We start from the raw sequence: 10,103 nt of genomic DNA, 5'->3' as shown, positions 1-10,103 counted from the left end.
TCAATCACTGTTCACTTGATCATAACACAAAAGAAATATGTTCTTTGAGGAATCAATTAATCGAGGTCTTCCTTGGTTTGGTTATTTTTTAAAGACAACAGCATGGATATAATAATGAGTGATTTATGACAGTCATTTTTTTCTGATTTGAATTTTTAAATGTTTTTTGAAATACAGCTTCCCCTTTTTAGATGATGCACTCTTCCTGGGCAGGTCTTGTAGCCAGTAACAGTAATAAAAGCTAGAGGGAAAGTTGTTTGTTTTTTTTTTCATGGTAACTGCATCATCTGTATCTGAAATCTCAAATCTCTAATTTATACATTATTACTGACGTCACCCATTTTTTTTTTAACTATATCTAAGGTTTTTCAGAAGCCTCTCAACAAGTAAAACCTCCAAAGTGAAGTTAATAATAGGAATTATGGCACCTTTTTTGCTGTTCTCAGGCTGGATGCAAGGTAATTTACCTTAAGCTTAATTAAATTATATTATTTATCACAGTATTTCACAGAACATGGGGGGAAAACACAATGCGACAAATAGAGTTTCTAAAGAAAGATCAGAATAAGGAGAACAAAGAAAATGAGGAAAGAAAAAAGGGCCAACATTAAAAGCACAACATTAAAGAAAAGAAATAGTAGTAACCAAGAAATGGAAATACAAGTGTCTATTTTCTTTGTTATATCTAGGGGATTAACCATAAAGTTTAGAAGGGTACACAACCCATGGAATTGGACAGTGTAACATAGCTTTTGATTATACACAGAGCTACTGATACTTACGAGCTAATAAAAGGTTGGGAAGTTGGCTATAATATAGTGCATTTTTTTCAAAGTGCTATTCTAGAAACAGCAGTACCAACATCACCTGGAAACTTGCTAGAAATTCTGAGTCCCCATTCCAGACCTTCTGAATCATAATATCTGGGTCTTTACTAGTCCTCCAGGTGATCCTGATGCACACTAAAGTTTGAGACCCACTGTTACAGCAACTCAAACATTGACCTTACTTGGAGGCAGAAAACCTGGGTTTAAATTCTGTGAGGATTCTGAGCAGCCTGATCTTAGGTATCTGTTTCCTTGTCTTTGAAAAGAAGACCATAATACCTACCTGACTCAGGTAGCAAGCTCCTGGCTATCAGAGGACCCTAGTTCAATCTCAGCAATTAACTTACTCTGAGCTCTTAATGCCAGTTGCCTCAACTACAAAATATGGAGGGTTGTCTGAATAGCTCTCAACTTTCTGCTGACATCTACACACCAGAAGGAAACAATGTACTCCCATTAGAATCAGAGGTTCACTAACAGCAGTCCCCAACCATTTTGGCGCCAGGGACCGGTGCTCCTATGAGAACCTAATGCCTGATGATCTGAGGTAGAGCTGAGGCAGCGATGCTAACACTGAGGAGAGGCCAAAAATACAGAGGAAGCTTTGCTTGCCCACCTCTCACCTCTTGCTGTGTGGCCTGGGGGTTTGGGACCCCTGCACTAGAACATTACATGAGGCTGCCGGTGAGGGTTAAAGGTAGATTGTGTATTTGAAAAATTCCCATAGAAACTCTAATATATCCTAGAGCCCAAGATGGACTAGAAGTCCTAGACAGAGCAATTGGTCAAGAGAAAGAAATAAAGCCATTCAAATTAGGAATGAATAAGTCAAATTGTCACTTTTTGCACATGGCATGATTCTTTATATAGAAAACCCTAAAGACTCCACCAAAAAACTATTGGAAACAATAAACAAATACAGTAAAGTTTCAAGATACAATATCGACGTATAAAAATCCATTGCATTTCTATATGCTAACAATAAAATTTCAGAAAAAAGAAATTAAAAACAATTCCCTTTGCAATTAAAAAAAAATTAAAATACCTAGGAATAAACTTAACAAAGGATGCGAAGGACCTATACACTGAAAACTACATGGCGTTATTAAAATAAATTGAAGAAGACACAAAGAAATGGAAAGATATCCTATATTCATGGACTAATACCAAAAGCAATATACAGATTTAATGAAATCCTCATCAAAATCCCAGTGGCATTTTTTTCAAGAAATAGAACTAAAAAAAAAAACCATCAGGTTTGTATGGAATCGCAAAAGACCCCAATTAGCCAAAACAATCCTGAGAAAAAATAACAAAGCCAGAGGTATTACACTTCCTGACTTCACATTATGAGCAAGTGACGATAATCAGAACACCATGGTATTGTGAGAAAAAAAGACACAAAGACTAATGGAAGAGAATTGAGAGCCCAGAAATAAACCCACATAAATATGGGCAAATAATTTTCAATAAAGGAGCCAAAAACATACAGTGGAAAAAGAAAGCCTTTTCCATGAATGGTGCTGGGAAAATTGGAAAGCCACCTGCAAAAGAATGAAACTGGACTGCTATTTATCACCCTACGCAAAAATTAATTCAAAGTAGATCAAAGGCCTAAATATAAGACCTGAAAAAACAAAAAAGCATAGAAGAAAACAAAGGTACTATTCTTATGGATCTTGGTCTTAGAGAAGATTTTATGAATTTGACCTCAAAGGCAAGGGAAATAAAAGTGAAAATAAATGAATGGGATTATATGAAACTAAAAAGCTTCTGCACAGCAAAAGAAATCATTGACAAATCAAAAAGGCAAACTACCAAATGAGAGGAGATATTTATATGCATCTTCGATAAGGGATTAATATCCAAATTATATAAAGAACTCGTACAACTGAACAACAACAACAACAAAACAATCCAATTAATAAATGGGTAGAAGACCTGAACAGATACTTCTCCAAAGAAGACATACAAATAGCCAGCAGGTATATGAAAAGATGCTCAGCTTCACTAACTATTAGGGAAATATGAATCAAAATCATAATGAGATAGCACCTCACTCCTATCTGAATGGCTATTATCAACAAGACAAGTAATAACAAGTGATGGAGAGGTTGTGAGGGAAAAGGAACCCTCATATATGGCCGATAGGAGTGTAAATTGGTACAGCCACTATGGAAAACAGTATGGAGGTTCTTCAAAAAATTAAGACTAGAATTACCATATGACCCAGCAATCCCTCTTCTGGGTATCAACCCCCCAAATTTGAAAATTTGAAAACATTTATCCATAAAGATAGTTGTACTCATGTTTGTTACAGCATTATTCACAGTGTCCAAGACATGGAAACAACCGAAATGTCCTTCAATACATGATTGGATAAAGAAGATATGGTGTGTGTGTGTATATATACGGAATATCACTCAGCCATAAGAAAAGATAAACTACTGCCATTTGCGACAACATGAATGAATTTTGAGATTATCATGCTAAGCAAAATAAATCAGATGGAAAAAATCAAGAACCATATGATTTCACTCATGTGGGACATAAAACTAAAAGCAACAAATGAACAAGCAAGAGAAACAAACAAACAAAAACTCATAGACACAGACAACAGTTTAGTGGTTACCAAAGGGAAAGAGGGGTGGGAGGAGGTAGAAAAGGGCAGAGGGGATTACATATACGGTGATGGAAGATTTGACTTTGGGTGGTGAACATACAATGCAACATAGAGATGATGTATTATAGAGCTGTACACTTAAAACCTAGATAATTTTATTAACCAATGTCTCCCCAATAAATTTAATAAATTTTTTTTAAAAGATGGGCTGTAATGTCACTGTCATTTTTCAACATCACCACTATAGGTAGAACCTTCTAGCCATGGTCTCTGGTCTATCTAGTTTCTTTCTGAACCAGCTGATCGGTAGTCAATGTGCCAATACTATTATTACTACCATCACCAAACCATCTCCAACGTCACCACTTCTGCTCTTACCACTACTCACTGCTACTACTTACTACTCCTATTGTTACTATTGTTTGCCTGAGTGCTCATTATGTAATGAGCACTGTGCTAAGTATAGTGGTTACAATATTTGGGTCTATAAAGCCAAGTGTGCAAAATATCACTTTATTTTCTCTGTAATAGAAATTTCTACCTCTAGCTGGCCAGCAGAAACTTTGCGTCAGTCATGATAAACTCAGTTTTTAGTGGCCTGGGTCGACAGTCTTCTGTCCATCTTGTTCATCTTCTCAACCTCTCCTTCTTCTCATCTCAACCCCTGGATCTCCTGATCCAGATATGAACATGCTGGGAGTACACGTCTATCCCACTCTCAATAGCAAAGGGGAAACTGAATCTGTTATTCTCTATACCACAGAGTCCTCACTGCAAAGCTCTAGGTTGCCTTGGCTTGTCAACCTGCAGTCATTTCTGCTCTATTGCTCCTATGCAGTGGGGATGGAGGAGCTTCTGAATATGGTTTCACACGATGAGCAAGACTTTCCTTCTCCAAGGTCCCCAAGCGCACCTGAAGTGACTAATGTTCTCCTGTGAAATTCTGCTGCAAAGCTTATTGGCTTTAACACTCATTCTCGAGGACTGTCATCAATAGATGTCTTACTTCCAGTGATGGTTAATTGTATGGGTCAACCTGGCTAAGTTATAGTACCTATTCATTCAAACAGCAATCTAGGTATTGTTGTAAAGGTATTTTGTAGCTGTGGTTAACATCTACAATCAGTTGACTTTAAATAAAGGACATTGGTCTCAATAATGTGTGTGAGCCTGATCTCATTCATCAAAAGGCCTTACAAGCAAAATTGAGGTTTCCCTGAGGAAGAATAAATTCTACTTTATGACAGCAGCAACAGCTCCTGCACAAGAGTTTCCAGCCTGCCAGCCAACTCTACAGATTTCAAACTTGCCAGTCCCTACAATCATGTAAGCCAATTCCATGATTGGTTTTAAACACACACACACACACACACACACACACACACACACACACACATATGTATATGTATATATGCATGTATGTATATATGTATATATGTACGTACATACACACACACGCACACACACATACATTTTTACATATTTTTTATATTTATACATTTTTTCTACCCCTGCTGTCTGGTTCTGTGAAGAACTCTCATATATTTCACTGCTACTCTCTTTCCTTCTTCAAGCCAAAGAATTTTTATCTTACTACTTCAAAATAGTATCCCATGACATATAAATCATTAATTCATTCAGTCCCAATTACTATTCTATAAGATAAATATTATTATCCTCATTTTGCAGAGAAGAAAATGCAGGATCGGAAAGTGGGAACAGTTTGCTAAAGGTCCTTCGGCAAGCAAGTAGTTAAGCAGATATTGGCTAATCTCCAAATCACTGGCCTTGCCCATTAGCTGATACACTCTGAAATTAGTCTTTCTAATGGCAGGTGCTTGGCATATGTGATAGTTAATTTTATGTGTCAACTTGGCTGGATCATGGAGTGCCCAGATTAAACATTTCAGATATGCCTGTGAGGTTGTTTCCAGCATTTGAATCAGTGGACTAAGTAAAGCCAATGGCCCTCTCCAACATAGGTGGGCATCATCCAAACCTTTGAAGCCCTGAATAGAAAACAAAGGTGAAGAAAAGTAAAATTTTCTCTCCCAACCTGACTACTGAGCTGGGACATCAGTCTTCTGCTATCCTTGGGCTGGAACTTGTGCCATCAGCTCTCTTGGATCTCAGGCCATTGGACTAGAACTGGAATTTACACCACCAGCTCTCCTGGGTCTCTAGCTTACAGAACTTCTCAGCCTCATAATCACATGAGACAATTCCTTATAATGAATCTCATTTTATCTGTATATCTATAGCTATATGGATATGTTTTTCTTTTACATGTTTTACATATCATTTATATATTTTCATATATAGGTAGATATAGATAAAAATATAGAGATCCTATTGGTTTTGTTTCTTTGGACAACCCTGACTAATACAGCATACCTACATGCTAACGCATTTGCAATGACACCAGGGCACTCACAGACACTCTTACACAACTTTCCTATTCAGCCCTGCTTGTGATCAGTTTCTACAACTAGACTTCACCTTTGTTTTCCAATACATTTCAATTCTTTTGCTGAATCTGGAGATCTAGACTGACAGCTATACTCTTGACTGGAGCCCTGACAGCCTTTCCAGTCCTTCCCTTTCCCTCTGCCAACATCTGGATGACTCTGTCTCTGTAATTCCCAAGCAGCAACTTAAGTCCTATTCCTTAAGGCAGAACTACCATCCTGTCTGCAAAATGATCTGTGCATTGCATCAGCTGTGACGGATTTTTGCTGTGGATCTTATCTTATCTAATTGATTCCACAATCCTTTAAACACCGACCTGAATGCGAAACCCTGTGGCCCAACAGCCAGCCCCACCACTAATCAGAGTAGTCTCCTTGGCTCCCTCTCTTACCACATGAGGTTGAGGGAAACACAAGTATCACTGAATCTACTAGAAGCAGTAACATTAGAGTGGGTGTGAACATGGACTTTGGGTGCAGGTGGAAAAGGATTCAAGTCTGGACTCCACCACTTACGGGTTCCATGTAGGTGTTCTTATTTTTAAAACTTGAACACAATGTAGTGTGTGTGTGTGTGTGTGTGTGTGTGTGTGTGTGTGTGTGTGTGTGGGGCTCACTGCTGGATTGTACACCTGAAACACTGAATTTCGTTAACCAATGTCACCATAATAAAAATGAAGAGAGAGAGAGAGAATAAAAAATAAAATAAAACAATAAAACTTGATGGGAATGGGAAAAATGAGGAAGACAAAGAAGAAAGAAAAAGGCATCTTTAACAAAGAAGTTGATAACTAGTCCCAACTAAATGAGAAGTAGTCTGAACTTTATGGATAGAGTATATATTGAGAGTAGGAAGTGGGGATCTTCAAGTAGAAACACAGAAACTCAGAGGTAGAAGGAAGATATCTTCACTCCATTTCTCACTCATTTCTCTGTCCTTATTCTGCTGCTCCCCAAAAAAGAAGAGGAAAAGGAGGAGGAAGAGGAGAAGAAAAAGTTAAACTAACTAAATTAAAACTAAAACAAAGGGGTCTCTATGCATCATTTCTCCTGTTCTTACAACTATTTTTATTGGAAAATATGAGAAGAGAAGTCCCAGAAAATCTCTTATCCAAGAGTATGAATCTTAATGATTGAGCACGCAGGCTTTGAAGTCAAGTGTATCCTGGTCCTGTCACACTTCTACCATTTTCCAGCTTACCTAATTTCTCTGGGCCTCCCAAGGTTAATATAGTAGTTAGAAGATTTTATAGAAAGTAACAGAAACCCAAATCAAATTGCTTCAATGGAAAGAGAATTTACTGACTCAAGGCATCCAAAGAAAGGTTGAACAAATGAGTCATGAGAAGCCAGAGACAGAGCTGTTTCAAGAACAACTGGAACTATAGACACCGGCAGTGTGATTTTTTTTTTTCTGACTCTTGTATCCGCTCTCTCTGCATTGTCAATTTAATTTTATCTCACTAAAACCAACAAATATAGTCAGGGAAGCCCCAGATACTAGAGAAGTTCCAAGATTAAAATTTTCTGGTAAAGCACTCCAATTAGCTAAGTTTGGCCAAGTGCCCACCTCCATTCCAACCAAACATGACCAATGGTATATGGTTAAATAAGAACCTGGTTGCTCCTACAGTAACCACTCCTACAGTAGACAGTGGAAGACAGAACAAAGGAAAAGATGATGTTTGGCAAAAAAAAAAAATCTCATAGATATTCACTAAATTGGTACTTTTAAACCACTTAAAATATTTATAAAAAAAATTTTAATGTTTCAGTAAAAAAGAGTACATTAAACTTACGTAAAAATGATCTAAAACTGTATGGAATACAATCTCAACTTCAGCAAGCGTAATATGTACTAAAATCACTGTAAGAAAATGCATTAAGTCTACGGCCATGCCATCCTGAGCAAACCCAATCCCATCTGATCTCAGAAGCTAAGCAGGGTCAGGCCTGGTTAGTACTTGGATGGGAGACCACCTAGGAAGATCAGGTGCTGAAGGCATAAAAAATAAAAAATAAGGGATTGTAAGCTGACAAGGTCCTTGCAATCTGTGAGTTTAACCAAGGGTTGCCTCGCCTAAAAAAAATAAAAAAATAAAAAAAATAAAATGCATTAAAATATTAATAGTATTTATCATGCGTAACAGAATTATAGGCAATTTTCACTTTCTTAAAAATGTTTTATTTGTACTATATTTTTTCTAAATTAAGATTGTACTACTTTTATAATCAGAGGAAAAATAAAAGTTGTCGGCTGTTTTAATATTATCTATATTTGTTTCAGATTAAATCCTGTAGTACCTAGGACTCAGGTTCGTACCTAAGTAACAGTTTATAACCCAAGGAACAACCCTAGAGACTGAGAAAAACCTTTTATAAAGTTTCTTTTGACTGACTTCTATAGGAACTTCAAAAGTTTCATAGTGAACATAGAGATAGAGCTACAAGAGAGTTTTCAGAGATGACCTGCTAAAATCACACAGATAGTTAATTTTTATCATTTGGCTATTTATCATATTAGAAATCATTGTTTCAATGATGCTTGAGTTGTTAATAGTTTATTTTTTTATGGCCTGTGACTTCTGAGCATTCTGTATTCTGCACATCACACAAAGTCCAGCATCAGTAGCTGGTACAGGCTAATGAGAAGACTACTGGTGATGCTTTCATTTTTGAAAGTTATTCTAGCTCTTCAAAGAGAATGGCTAAATATTTCCAATTTATCTGGTAACAGAGATGTCAGTTGCTGTGTAAACACTGAGGCACCTAAAAAAGCCTTTAGATGGTACCAGGCTTTGCAAAAACTATCTAGTAGGGGATGGGGAAGGACTTCACGGACTTCAGAGTCAAAGATGAGTTTAAAGGCCAATTTTGTAAGCTATGTGACCTTCATTCAGCAAATCCCTTAATTTCTGAAGCCTCAATCTCCTCACCTATAATAAAGTTATATGTATGCTTCTAACATACAACAGGATTACTATATGGATTCAATGAGATAATACTTGTGATATACCCATGATGCGCCTGCACACAGTAGGCTCTCATCAAAAGTCCTTTTTCTCCTTCGACCCCTATCCCAACTCCTCTCTTTCTCTCCTCTCCCCATTCCAACAAAGGTCACTGTCTATCAATCATAATGTGTGAGATAAATAAATGTAAAATGTGATTTCCCTTGATCATATATATTCACTATTTAAAAAAGAAAAAATTAGAAGCCTTTCAATTCACTGAAAAGGAAATGTAGCTTTAAAATTCAATACTAGATGAAAAGTAAAGAAAAATATAAAATGTCTGGACAATGTAGCTATTGCTAAAGCCCAAAATCTTGGACTAGTGTTTTGTTGTTGTTTATTTGTATGTTTGTTTGTTTTGCTTTCCAATCTCTGGCCCTCCAAAATAACAAAACTTAGTGATTATACAAAAGTTATTCTATAGAAAGAATTTTTGTACACCACTAAATTCTAAGTGTAAATTGACCTAGTAAGCTTTTATGTTGTTATAATGAGGAATAAAAAGGATGAAGATATATGAAGCCTTGTTGAATCACGATATTCTACTGTAACAAAATATTTTGAGGGAGGTCTATTATTAATGAACATACTTCCATTCCTCAAAGATGCAGCTCATTTCTTGATGCTGATTAGAGAAAGCACAAAAATAACAATGTTTCCTGACCTTTGTTAAACCATAGGACCTTTGATAATACACTGATCTCCATCCTGAGGGGAAAAAAAATGCATTTATGAAATTTTGCATTTTTTTATTTCAAGGAGTTAACCCCATCCAGAAGACATTCATAGGTCTCCCACTAGACTCAGGTTGGTCCCTGACTTAGCAGGATTAAGAATATCTAAATATTCTACATTAATATCTCCATTATCATAAAAACATTCTCACAATAAAACATTCTTATGACAAAACTAGAGTTTTAAAAGAAAAAAATTCTCAACTATAGGTATTTTTAAAGAATTTCATATATATAATAATATATATGCTCTGTGAGACAGATACATAGTGACTTAATTTTTATTTCTCTTCCATTTTCTCCCCACAGTTTACATCCCTTCTGTCTTCTTAAGGACTCTCCATTCAATATCCTGAACCCTAACACAGGGTCCAGGTACACATATACGTTCCCAATTGTTGGGTTTAGGAAAACAGCTTACATTTGCTTTATCTTTC

The 10,103-nt window shown here is 36.4% G+C and overlaps 1 protein-coding gene and 1 pseudogene across 3 annotated transcripts in view; one reads left to right on the top strand and one right to left on the bottom strand.

Annotated features, from left to right (window-relative positions):
- The window catches only part of TMEM117 (transmembrane protein 117), a 393,255-nt gene that overhangs the window by 287,672 nt on the left and 95,480 nt on the right, over nt 1-10,103 (bottom strand). The window lies entirely within an intron of this gene.
- Nucleotides 7,805-7,923, top strand: LOC111744780 (annotated as a pseudogene).

This window comes from Pteropus vampyrus, unplaced genomic scaffold (assembly GCF_000151845.1).
Source record: "Pteropus vampyrus isolate Shadow unplaced genomic scaffold, Pvam_2.0 Scaffold140, whole genome shotgun sequence".
NCBI lineage: Eukaryota > Metazoa > Chordata > Mammalia > Chiroptera > Pteropodidae > Pteropus > Pteropus vampyrus.
The sequence above is the reverse complement of the archived record's forward strand: the minus strand, read 5'-3'. Positions and strand labels throughout refer to the sequence as shown.